Genomic DNA, 13,879 nt, shown 5'->3' with positions numbered 1-13,879 from the left:
TGAAAGGTGTTTGTTTAACCAACATTGGTACTGATTCTGAGCACAACCTAATTTTAGAGTATTCGCATCCTTACTAATGTAATATGAAAAGGACAGACGCAGTTTGGCAGTTTTAAATTTAATTTTTAGATGGTAAAACCCGTGATTTTAGCAAACAGTCGCGAACCTACTGTTTAAATTTGTACCGTGCTCTAAATTTAGTCTTTAAGGTGACGCAGGACGCTCGACCGAAATTGGCGGCGCACGTGGGTAACATGTTTGCTTTTCACTTGACATTGTATGTGAAAGTTGAGAGGCACGATGATTTTCACCGAAATCAAGCGCGCGAAAAGGGTTCAGGAAAAGTATTTTTGAGAAAAAACTGCTGAATTTATGTTTGCAAAGTAAAATTATTTCAACTAATGAATAAATAAACTACGTCTAATGATAAATTGTTTTAGAATTTTCATATCCCTAATCTTATTTATTTACGCCCAAAGTTGTCATTAATTTAGTGTTAAAATAGGAATCTTTTGAGCCTCGTAACTTTTAAATCAATACTTTTTTCAATGTTTTATATATCAATAAACCTAGATAATGACGAGATAAATCGATATAATTCTTAGTTTTGTGTGTACAATATCGAATATTGTTGTAATTTCCCTCCTACGTTTGTATGAAGAAAGCACCGAACTGAGTCCCCTTAAATGTAAAGTTCATGTTCTGTTGGATTGGAAAAAAGAAAAGCATGCAGATACTCTAAATTTAGTTTAGAGAAAGACAACGGAATCGGTGCCAATGTCTTGTTATCGTACCAACAACTGCCATTCTCTCGGTTAAACGCTAATAGCTTCGAAAAGCCGAGGGAGTGCCCGTGAACTCCCGACCCCCGAATTGGAGGCCAAAGTCTTAACCACTAGGCTATCCCCTCTTGCAAAAATTAATTTAAGTACCTACCTAATATCGAAAATACCGTTTCATAACCCTACGCCAGCGTACGTGACTGTACCCAACGATCCTAAAATTCCTAAATATTTTAATAGTCAGCTAAAAGCGCGATTTTGGCGAACGAGGCATTTTCTCCTACACACAAACGATGGCCGAAGCTTTACCTAAAACTGGGACCTACCTGTGTGGAACAATTTTGAAAATTCGCTTAATTAATTCCCGTCTATTACACGTTAAAATATATTTTGCAGAACTTGCTAGAATCGGGAATTGGAATTAGGTAGGTAGATTACAATGGGTTTGGGTATAATCCGCCCTGTTTTTAGGTCAAATATCTACCGCAATGGTCTTTTGATTAAAATTGTGTTGATTCTTCATGAAGTTCGCAGATTTGCATTCTGAGCAGAGTTTTAAAAACTTTGTTGACATTGTTTATCGTTTAATAGGTCTGCTAATTCGCTCTTGGCCAGCGAGGTAGATCATGGTCAAGTCCTTCTCATTCTACGCTCCTCGTAGAACCCGTGCTCAGTAGTGAGCCGGCGATAATGATGATGACCGTTTCAAATGGACTTTACGGTGAAGGAAAATAAGAAAGGACTCGTGCATAATATTGTCTTGGAAATAATTCTGATATGTATAATAATTGTGATTTATCATTATCATTATCTCAACCAACCACTACTAAGCACAGGTCTCCTCTCAGAATAGCTCGGAGTTTATCTCATAGTTCACCACACTGGCTAAATGTGAATTTGGCAGTCTTCACACACCTTTTTTTCAAAGTCAAAGTCAAATTATTTATTCAGAATAGGTAACATATTGTTACGCTGTTACACTTACTGATAGTCAATATTGTTAATTTGTAGGGTTCCAAACGCGGCCAAGTCTGAGAAGAGCCCACAACAAACTCAGCCTGAACTAAAAACTTTTAGAACATTATGGTGAACTCTCAGGCGTTACGTTTCTTCTCACGATGTTTTGCTTCACCGTTAAAGCAAGAGATATTACATACTAGATGATGCCCGCGACTTCGTCCGCGTGGATTATGGTTTTTAAAAATCCCGTTGGAACTCTTCGATTTTCGGGGATAAAAAGTAACCTATGTCCTTCCCCTGGATGAAAGCTACCAAATTTCGTCAAAATCGGTTGAACGGTTGGGCTGTGAAAGGCTAGCAGACAGACAGACAGACACACAGACACACTTTTGCATTTATAATATTATAGTATGGATTATTATTATTTAAATGCTTAAAACGCACATAACTATTACTGCGAAAAATTAGAGTTGCCCGGGATAGGAAGTTGAACTCAACCACTAGGCTATTAAGTAAATAAATAACACCCTACAATGGAATTATTTTTAAAGTTAGCTTAATTACGAATTAATTCCTATCTATTACAATTTTCAAGTTAAAATGTATTTCTCAGAATTTTATTGTGAAATTATGAAAGGAATTCCGTATAATCCGCCCGTTGCCACGTCAAGCGTCGAGTATCGCGGTAATTCTTAAATTATGAATGGTTACAACACTGCATTAAATAAGACGAGAATAAATTATAGAGTGTTTAATTTGAAATGCTGAGGGAACGCTCTTTCTACGTTTCTGAAAATAATTGTGTATTTACTTAACAAAATGGAATGGAATGGGGTCCGGGAAGAGGCTTGGGCCGTGACTGCTGGGATAGGCGTATCGGCAAGAGCATTCCAGTACCGATAAAAATGTACCGCGAATCCGGGTAAAAACTAAATAAGTAGGTACCAAGGTTAATATAGGGACCTATAACCCTTAAAATAGGGACTAAAATCGTACTTTTGACATGAAATTTGACACAAAAAGTTAAAATGGCGCGTGAGGAGTTAAATTTTACGCGTTATGTATATGTACGTAATTTTCTCGATTGTTTAATGTTAGAATTTCAAACAAAGACGTTAAAAATACGTACGTTATTGCACACATAAAATCTAAAACACATTTTTCTATTTCCTTTGTCAGTTATTTTAAAATGACATTATTGGGGCCGATTCTCTAGTACGCAATCTCTAAACTAAACTAAATTAACAGGTCTAAATCTAGTGCTTTCCTTTTCCGCAAGCAACATTATGAAAGGGATAGCAATAGATTTAGACATGATATTTTAGTTTAGTTTAGAGATTGTGTACAAAGGAATTAGCCACATTGTGCAGCTAACATGAATACCAAGCCAGGTATAAATAAAAACAACTAGGCATGAAATATTTTTTCACTGCTAACAGGATATTCTTGCTCGAAACAATAATTTACAAAGAACACAATTTACGCACGATTGACCGCACACCCGCTTTATAAAACGCTGGTATTTTTTAGTCTGCCGTAGCCACGGAACAGAAAGAACAGTGGAAGTGCAATTCACCAAAATTACTATAGGAACCGCTGTCGCCAAACTCATACAAATATACCGATAGTCATATATTGCACTACAAAGAAACAAATCATTTGATTTGTCGTTTAAGTTTAGTCAAAACTAGCCTACGTCACAGATTTGGAAACAAACCCTGACGTTCTAGAAATAAGATTTATTTTGCTTTAGCGGAAGAACGTATTTACGAGCTATAGTCACACTCACGTCACACTAGATTCAATTGTCCAATTAATTCCGCTACTTGACCATAGATGGCGGTATTCTAAGTGGTAGCAATTATAAACTTAAGTACGTTAAACATATGGTTGACATTTGCGTGATCGGTCGATTTTTTTTCCTCCTCAGCTAAGGCCGCACCGCGTAGCTCAATGAATTACCTATCGATATCGATAGATACTCGTTATTTTGTTCATTCGCAAAAATAAAATTAAAAAGGTAATTATAAAATTGAATAAAAGTGCTGGTATGTATGCATGCCTTTTACAAGTATGCACAATAAATACTGCAACGTATGAAAATAGTTAAATTTTATTTATTGCCCTTGAAATAAAACATATTTGTTAAGAAACTGGCGTTTCGAAAGTCTTATTTTTAATTTTAATAAACGGTGTATGCGAACATTTATGTATATATTTTTCGACTATTGCCTTCATCAAATCGGTAACGTGATTAGACGCAGGAATCTCCGAATCACTTTGTCTTTTTGAAGAACCTGGAGTGACCACATTTATCATTTTGTGGCTGAAACCAAAATTAAATTTTGAGAATAAATCCGTACTAATATTATAAATGCGAAAGTGTGTCTGTCTGTCTGTCTGCTAGCTTTTCACGGCTCAACCGTTCAACCGTTTTTGATGAAATTTGGTACAGCGATAGCTTGCATCCCGGGAAAGGACACAGGCTACTTTTTATCCCGGAAAGTTGAAAAGTTCCCACAGGATTTTTAAAAACCTAAATGCACGCGGACGAAGTCGCGGGCATCATCTAGTACCTATATAAAAATGAATAGGAGAAAAATTAATTAGTGTGTTTATGAATTAAATTTGATATTTAGTCAGTCAATCTTCATACAAAAATATAACTAAGAGGTGGTGTTGTTTTGTATTATAATATCAAGTATTTTCAATACTTCCTGAAAGTAATAAAATAAAACAAGGTTACTTACTTGATTAAAAAACTTAACGATTTTCATTGATGGAAGCGCAGTAGGTTTCGTATATCTATATCCTTTATTTGATATTATAAAATCGACTTCTAAAAAAATGTTCAGAGCATATCATGCTTGATTTGGTTGGCATCCAATTAACTCTACCCGTTGCATCTATCCATTTCTCTTTGATGCTTGCATCTTTGGGAAACCTAAAAATATTTTAAATGAAGGTTAGAGGAACTACTGATGTCTATTTAGTGATCAATGCAACGTCTCACTCATTAATAAATTATAATTATTGCGTTACTATTTATTTATATCCTTGTATCGATATCAATCGATAAATTCAATATTCGACTTGGCCACATCACTACTTGAGTAGCGAACACGGATCGAAGTACTTTCGGAATAGAATCAATCCAAAATAAACTTTATCTTAATTGGTTAAGGTTGATTTTGACTAACCGTTCTATTAAATATTAGTAAATTGAAATAAATTAAGATTTTATAGAAAACAATGAAAATCGTACTTACCGATGATACGAAACACCTCCATTTTTAAGATTTTTTCTCCTACTATCATTTTTACACTCCAAAACGGAACAGTAACATTGCTAGGGCAATATGAATTTGTCGCGAGACTACCAACTCCACGCGATGTTAGAACGCGACTGGGATCAGTTTTACGTAACTACGCTTAATTGTGGCACGCGTGCCACGCCTACTTAGCACTTCCACTGTTTTTTCTGTTCCGTGGCCGTAGCAACGTTCGGTACTAGTGGCGCCATCTATTGTCGAGTAGCGCTACACATTTAATAAGAACAAGTTCATACTTTCACAAGTTTTTTTTTAAATTATTCACGCCTTTGGATACAATTGCTTTAGATTTGACCTTGTGATGCTATATTAATGTACCTAATGCCAATGGCTTTATATAGGTAGAATTTTTGAAAATACTTTTTATTGTAGGTAGGTACCAAAAAGCTTTAAAAAGTCGCAGTTTTTCATATTATGAACCCTAATCACCTTCCAATTTAGGAAAATTGTTACGTTATAAAAGGGAGACTAGGAGAGTACAATAGCATTTATTATTAAAGCTGCCAAAGCACATCCTGACATTAGGCTTGGCTTTAATAGCTTTAAGGAAGCTATATAAATTTTATCGGTACTAGGAAACTGGGAACATAACGTACCTACTTACCTAGATAAAATTTATTTTATTTTATCGACTAGGGACCACACATTGCGTGTCGATATAGGTACATTATTTGTTGGTTTTAAACTAGGTAGTATGACGCCTGCGGGTTTGCTTGTTTACATAATTATTATAAGTAGTCCGCGAGAGGTTGAGATGGCAATCGGGGTATGAGGCGGGGGGTGCCCCGCACACACGTCACCCGCGCGCGCCCGCACCGGGTTAGCGCGGGGGCTGTGCGGGTGTGCGGGGCGTTCCCACCTCGATTGCTATCTCAACTTTTCGCGTACTATACTTTACTTACCTAAATCTGCCTAAATGCAGCCTAAAACCAACAAACCAATAAAATAACAAATAAACACACTTTCGCATTTATAATAATTAATAAGGATAGTTAGTGATTTAACTAACCAAGTTACACTGTCTGCCAAATATGGCAACTTTTCCGTATTCAGGTGCGCGATTGTGGTAGAATGACAGCTACAATGTCACGATTGCAATCACCTCGGATTGGTTGACGCTCGCTCACTATTGGCTACAATGCATTGTTGCAACAAGAATTGCACAAATTCAGCCAATCACAACAATTGAGATTGTCATAATGATTGATGCAGATTTCCCGCAATCGAGGTGCAGATCAAAATGTCTCAATATACCGGTGGTCTGTTCAAACTTCGCTTTAAAGTTTAAAGTAAACATTTACGAAATACAAAACCACAAATAACTTCCTGTAAGTAACAAAAAAAAAATCGTTTCGACAACGGCAATAAATTTTTATCTATCACGAAACAATACTTAATGGCGTTTCCAAAACAACCAACACATGTTTAACCCGTAGTTAATCTTCCAGTTTAAATTTAACCCTCGCTCGTACTTTAACGATAATGAGTATAGGTTGCTTGCAAACTGAGCGTAAAATAATACGCGTGAACCTGTGAAATGAATCTACGAAATAAAACACCTAGAATATTTACAAAAAATATCCTATAAGGGTTCCTTTTTCTTTTTTTTCCTTTTGATGTATGGAACCCTAAGAATGTAAAAAATATATAAATAACAAGAGACCATATAAGAGAATTATGTCAAGCAGTGGACGTCTATCGGTTGATAATGGTGATGATGATGATGAAGGATTTTCGGCATTTCAACCAGACCGAAGCTTGTTAACAATAATGTAATCAAATAAATTCTCTGCTCAATTGGATACCCACTTCCCACGCCTAACTCTATCTAGTCTTATCACTTATCACTAAGTAATTGAGTTTATTATTTAATTATATTAAAATATCCGCCTTTAATTAAATAAAATTTATTTTGGGTATCAAATTTTGTTGATATTACAGCAATAATTTAATTTGAAAACTATTATTACTGAAAACTGATATTAAATTAAAACTTCCCCACTTATCGCATTAGTAATATATAGGCAATAATATACGCGCGCTTGTGTGTGTGTGTGTGTGTGTGTGTGTGTGTGTGTGTGTGTGTGTGAGTGTGTGTGTGTGTGTGTGAGAGTGAGAGTGTGTGCGTATGTAGGTACCTACTACAGGACGTATTTTGCTGTGGAATGGAGATACCCTGAATTAACACATAGGCTACCTACTCTTTATAGTTTATCTCGGAAAACCAAAGAGTTCCCGCGGGTTTTATAAAACTTATATATCCAAGTGGACGTAGTCGCGGGTATCATCTAGTAAGTAAGTAGTTAACATTTTCTGTTTAATTAATCGCCAGTTTTTTGACGAGAAACTTTTCTTATTTCTTATTTGTTTTTCTCAAAAGTTAAAAGTTAAGTAAGTAAATAAATCCGATCCGCCGTCCAGAGCCGAAAGTTACTGCCAACAAAAATATATTGTTCCCAAAGTTCTATCAGATCTTTGTAAAATAAATTACTCGTGATTCCCTAACGACTGAAACTTAATACGGACATAATTTACTCCGGAAAGTGTCACCCGACGTAATATAATCAACTTAAATCCCCTACCACTTATCCAAAAGGAAGAAAGTCAACTGCGCTTCCTTTAGGCTAAGTTTCCACTGTCCGTCATGCCCAGCCTACTGATTTGCTAACACTGAATGATAGCTCATTTGACATTTATTTTTAATCCATTGAAGGTTTTCTTCGAAAATTCATTTTAATATCACTCAAAGAAGCAGCAATGTAGAATAAACCAATGTCAAATGAACTCGGGTGGCTATAATTCAGTGTTAGACACTGAAAAAACGATTTAAATTATATATAATTTAAAAGGTTTTCAATATTTATAAAATAATATAATATTTTATAATAATATGTAATTCATCCAACAGGCACCCGACTTGATAGTGGGAACTCGCACTTGACTTACTCTAAAAATAACGCATAAGTTATGTTCATCCGGGACATAAGAGGTTGAGATTAGAAACTTTTACCCTGCAACTATTAAAAAAACCAGTCAAGTGCAAGTCAGGCTCGCACACTGAGGGTTCCGTACTACAGTCGTATTTTTTCGACATTTTGCACGATAATTCAAAAACTATGATGCATAAAAATAAATATAAAAACGGTTTTAGAATGCACAGGTAAAGCCCTTTCATATGATACCTCACTTGATATAGTTATCTTACTTCGAATATTGAAAATACTAATTATTAGTTCATGACCACAATTTAATTTTTTTTGTGTGATCTAACCCTAAATTCGCGGTTTTCAGATTTTCCCCCTAAAACCAGCTGTAAGACCCAACCTACACCTGCCAAATTTCATGATTCAGGTGTAGGTTTCTTGACAGACAGACAGACAAACCGACAGACAACAAAGTGATCCTATAAGGGTTCCGTTTTTCCTTTTGAGGTACGGAACCCTAAAAACAGTTCTTTTGCTTTTAAAATCTTTCTGATATATGGCATGCGGAAGCCGCGGATAGCAAGCTGTAAAAGTTTTCAAAAACACTCAATACAAATCATATAAAAATAAAATCAAAGCTGAGCTAAATCGAAAATAAAATCTCGGCAAGACAAGTTTTTTTACACAGCTAACTTTTTTAGAGACTATAAAATAGTTTGTCAACAGATTGTCGTAAAACTAGAATCTGACTAGGTACAATTATAGTAGGTAGGTAACTTACTGTAATAACTATATCATCATACGATAGTTAAAGTTTTTCTATTACAAGTGATTAAATTTCAAAAATATTCGTTTTTATAAAGAATTTTTTAAACGTATTTTTTTATTCTGTTGCTGGTTTATTGGTATTCAGTGATATTGTTGTAGAGCTACGAGAAAACCTATACGTGAGGCTATTAAATCAGTTGATATATGTAAACGATAAAAAAGCTTGGATTTGACTCGCTCCAGCAATGCACGGGGCTGCAATGGCTTGTATAGTACGGTATAATAACATTGTAAATTGAAAAATTAAAAAGAGCATCCGCCGAGTTTCTTGCTGGTTCTTCTCGGTAGGAACGGCATTCCGAACCAGTGGTAAATTAAAACTACCTGACTATTCATAAGCACTTGAAAAAAGTTAACATGAATAAAAAAACATTCTATTCTATTCTATTCTGATGAATTTGCATGAAAGCCAACACATTACACATTGCAACGCCTCAGCGCTAACCCAGTGCGGGCGTACGCGGGTGACGTGCGGGTATGTCCTCCCGCCTCATACGCCGATTGCCATCTCGACCTTTCGCTGATTTATAGATTCTTACTTATTACATGAAGTAGGTAACATAAAAGATTTGCAATACAGCAAACAACTGCAAGAATCAAAGTTTATGAAACTGGGGGAAAGCGGGACAATTTCTTACCCCTAATAGCGAAATCCTGTTAAGTGGGCCCAGAAGGACTACACGAACGTATAAGAAAAGAAAACAAACCAAGAACAAACTGCTTCTCCTTAAACATCTAATAGACGTGCCGACAAGTCGGCTGTCAACACGATTCAATCTAGTTCTTGCATGTAAGACTAACTTATTATAGATTACACAAATTTGAAACCCCTATTTTACTCCGTTAATTCTGGACTCAGTCCATTCAGAGTGCGCTCTATAGATCTCAGCGTAAGGGTGAGCTCACACTTAAGATTGAGTTAAAACGAGACAGATTGATGTGAGAGATATAGTTCTGTTTCGTTTTAACTCTTACTCTCTTTTTAAGTGTAAGTTAAGTCAGAGTGCGATCTTACCCTTAGTTAAGTTGGGAGTTGGCAAGTCTATTGATGCTTTATGAAATAAAACAAAACCCAAGGAACAAGTTGTTTATCTTTCCCTGCCGATGTCAAGCACAAAAGTGCTTTAATAAATACATCAGTCGGAAAAATACAGCGAGCGACCGATGGAAATTAAGAAAAGTAGGTTCCTACTGTAAAAAAAACTTGTCAAGCGCGTGCAATAAGTTGAGGTTCCGTAGTGACATTAGTTACTAAAAAATTTCATCATCGTCCACTGCTGTGATAGCCTAGTGGTTAGGACGTCCGCCTTCTTATCGGAGGTCGGAGGTTCGATCCCGGGCACGCACCTCTTGCTTTTCGGAGCTATGTGCGTTTTAAGTAATGAAATATCACATGCTTTAACGGTGAAGGAAAACATTGCGAGGAAACCTGCATGCCTGAGAGTTCTCCATAATGTTCTCAAAGGTGTGTGAAGTCTACTAATCCGCACATGCCCAGCGTGGTAGACTATGGCTAAAACCCTTCTCTCTGAGGGGAGACCCGTGCTCTGTAGTGAGCTGGCGATGGGTTGATCATGAGACGTCCACTGCTGGACATTGGTCTCTTGTAGGGACTTCCACATGCACGATCTTACGCCGGCTGAATCCAGGGGCTCCCTTCGACTCGCCTGATGTCGCCCGTCTACTTACTGGGGGGTCTTCCAACGCTGTGCTTGCCGGTGCGAGGTCGCCAGTCCAGCACCTTGGGACCCCAACGTCTACCGGTTTTGCCTTGCCTTCAAAGCAAGAGCATCTCCTAATCAAGCGACCTTATCAATGCTTTATTAAGCATGATTGTCGTCAAGCATATAAAGTATTCTTTATTTTACTACGGAACCCTTAAAAAGGGAAATATATTGCGAATCAAACGGGAAAGGTCGGAATATTGAATCTCAAAAGGCGCAGTCATGTCGAATATTTGGTACGATTATTCATTCATTTGAATATTTCGAACGTAGTACCTAAAGTAATTTAAAATGTAGATAAATGTAATAATTTTCCAATATTTTGGCAGTGGTCCGACCGCGCCGGCGAGAAAACGACTAACTATCGGCGATTTTCTCTCTCAAGAAATGCACAATAAATGTACATTCCGTGTAAATGAAAGAGATGCATAATATCAAAAGTTGCTCTCTGACTGTTCACACTGCCGGCGAGTACTCGCTTTAGTAGTTTTGTCACACTTGCACACTCGCTTATAGCCCGGCGACAAAACTACCGAAAGTACACACTCGCTACCCGCTGATCGCCAACTCGTTTATAGTTTCTAGTTCTACTCGTTTCTCGTTCATCGTTGGCGGTCGGACCACTACCTTAGGGCCAGTTGTACGTCAGGCCGTTAAAGTGAGGTTAAACATGCCCAGCGCGGGAGATTCGCTAGCTCAGTGTACAACGATGCATGAAAGCCACCGAGCTCATGTGATATTTATTTTCAATCCTTGAAGGTTTTCTACGAAAAATAATTTTAATATCACTCAGTGAAGCAGCAATGAAGAACCAACCAATGTCAAATGAGCTCAGTGGCAATTCATCGTTGGACACTGAATTAGCTTAAATCCACGCGGACCAAGGAAGTAGCGGGCTCCTCTAGTTATAAATATATTTAGACTTAGTTTACTTTATTCACCTCTGATTGCAGCCTGCTGGTATATACTTAACATTAGAAAAAGTCATTTAAATATTAATTAATAAATATACCTAACATCTTTCTTCTTTATTTATGTAAGTAAATATAATGAAGAAATCGCAGAGATAGATTCGTAGTCGAAGAAAATGTCATATCAAAATATTTTGCCGGCCATTTTTACTTGTCAATTTTCAGTTATTTATGCAAATTGCAATATCCGCGACACAACAAAAGCCGAGAATGGCATCATCATAACATTTGATAATAATACGCTATCATAATGTTAAAATATTCAAATTCTCGCCTTTGAACAGTACAAATTATACGAGAATATATTAGATATTTTCTGCGATATTAAACGCAATATTCTTATAAACAAAGGGAGCTGCTAAATCAATCAAGTGTGTTTATGAATATTGTATTATGTATCACTGTTTAGCAATCGTACAGTTGGGCAATATAGTCCGGCGGCGGTGAGTGAATAAAATTACTTACCATGATAATGCCGTGCTGGTACCTTCTTGTCTGATAGTACAAGTAAAGGTAAAATAAATGATTATTTATGAACCAGGACAATTTAGCTCCGCTCCGACGCGCAGCGGAAACCATTTCTTATGAGTGTTCGAGTGTCATCGAGCGTCATAGCATGCTGTTTCAATCAACATTTACGGGTAGGATATACTCAAGAGCGAGATGCGTGATGTGTGAACAACACGAATCAACGTTTGGTATTACGTTACTTTTTACCAGACTGCGGCGAAACCTAAAGAAGGGTTGTGTTTAGAGCATTGATAATGAAGAGATAAGTCGATATCTGGCTTAGTTATAGGTTAGTTATAACTACAAAGAAAAGAATAATAGGCGTAGTATATTTGTATTTAGAAGCGCGTAAGAAGTGTACTCCTAATTGCTGACACCTCCGCCGGTTACATCGCCATTTTAAATATATCTCAGATCAACTGTATAGTTACCAAACCGTGGTATTATCATGTCACTGTTTCATACATTGTAAAATATACGTATAATATTTCGCGAAATAGGTCAGGCTCAGGCCTGTTTGAAATGTTACTTCTTCAATAATAAAATTGATTATATAACAGTACTGCAAGTGAATGCCCACGACTTGGTCTGCGTGGTTTTAGGTTTTATGAAAACGACAAGGAAACTCGTCGATTTTTCGCCATAAAAAGTGGCCCATATGCGTATACAAGTTGCAAGCTATCTCTTCACCACGCAGAATTCATCATCATCATCAACCGATAGAGGTCCACTGCTGGACATAGGTCTCTTGTAGGGACTTCCACACGCCACGGTCTTGCGCCGCCTGAATCCAACGGCTCCCTGCGACTCGTCTGATGTCGTCCGTCCACCTAATGGGGGGTCTTCCAACACTGCGTCTTCCGGTGCGAGGTCGCCATTCCAGCACCTTAGGACCCCAACGTCTATCGGTTTTACGAACTATATGCCCTGCCCATTGCCACTTCAGCTTCGCGACCCGTTGAGCTATGTCGGTTACTCTAGTTCGCCTACGGATCTCCTCATTTCTGATTTGATCACATAGAGAAAATCCAAACATAGCTCTCTCCGTCGCCCGCTGAGTGAGCTTTCTTGTGAGGCGCAGAATTAGGTTGTTAAAAACTTCCTAGGAACTCTTTAATCTTCCGGGACAAAAGTAGCCAGCCTGACCTTCCCTGTGATGAGAGCTTTCTCTGTACCAAATCTCGTCAAAATTCGTTAAACCGTGAAAAACTAGCAGACAGATAGTTTTTATTTTATTATTTTCAGTATTTAATATTACTTAATATTGTAACAATTCATAGAGATGGAATTTTCAATTTGAAATTCATTATAAATTGGTATTAATTATGAAAATAGTACACTCACTGAGTAATTGAGTATTAATTAATCACTTAATTTATTTTCTCTATAAAATGATATTGATTCCGTGATTCGAGCTATTTATTAAGTGGGTATGTGTTTGAATTACCTATTGAGAATGTTATGTTATTTGTTATGACGTTTGAGAATTTTATGTTATCAGCTGATGCCCGCGACTTCGTCCGCATAGATTTAGGTTTTTAAATTGTAAAAAAAAAAAACCCGTGAGAACTCTTTGATTTACCGGGATAAGAAGTAGCCTATTTTACTTTCCTGGTCTTCAACTATATCCATGCAATAAATCACGTCGATTCGTTGCTCCGTTGCCGTGGGATTGACGGACAAACCAGCAAAGCAACAAACAAACACATTTTGTATTTATAATATTAGTATAGATATGGATAAGTTTCTAGGTAGGTATATGTATTATGTAGTAGCTATACCTAGATTTAGAGTAACAGATTTAAATGCATGACGTACAAACTCTAGAAAATAGGGTACAGAAAAATT

The 13,879-nt window shown here is 36.9% G+C and overlaps 1 protein-coding gene and 1 long non-coding RNA gene across 3 annotated transcripts in view; one reads left to right on the top strand and one right to left on the bottom strand.

Moving 5' to 3' along the window:
- Nucleotides 1–13,879, top strand: part of LOC117993128 (uncharacterized) — a 713,143-nt gene that overhangs the window by 661,434 nt on the left and 37,830 nt on the right. The gene's annotated exons all lie outside the window — the stretch shown is intronic.
- Nucleotides 3,269–5,209, bottom strand: LOC138403969 (uncharacterized). Its single transcript, XR_011238082.1, has 3 exons — nt 5,012–5,209; nt 4,493–4,686; nt 3,269–4,068 (listed from the first exon to the last, which is right to left on the bottom strand). It is a non-coding gene; the product is annotated as an uncharacterized lncRNA (long non-coding RNA).

This window comes from Maniola hyperantus, chromosome 23 (assembly GCF_902806685.2).
Source record: "Maniola hyperantus chromosome 23, iAphHyp1.2, whole genome shotgun sequence".
Classification (NCBI taxonomy): domain Eukaryota; kingdom Metazoa; phylum Arthropoda; class Insecta; order Lepidoptera; family Nymphalidae; genus Maniola; species Maniola hyperantus.
The sequence above is the reverse complement of the archived record's forward strand: the minus strand, read 5'-3'. Positions and strand labels throughout refer to the sequence as shown.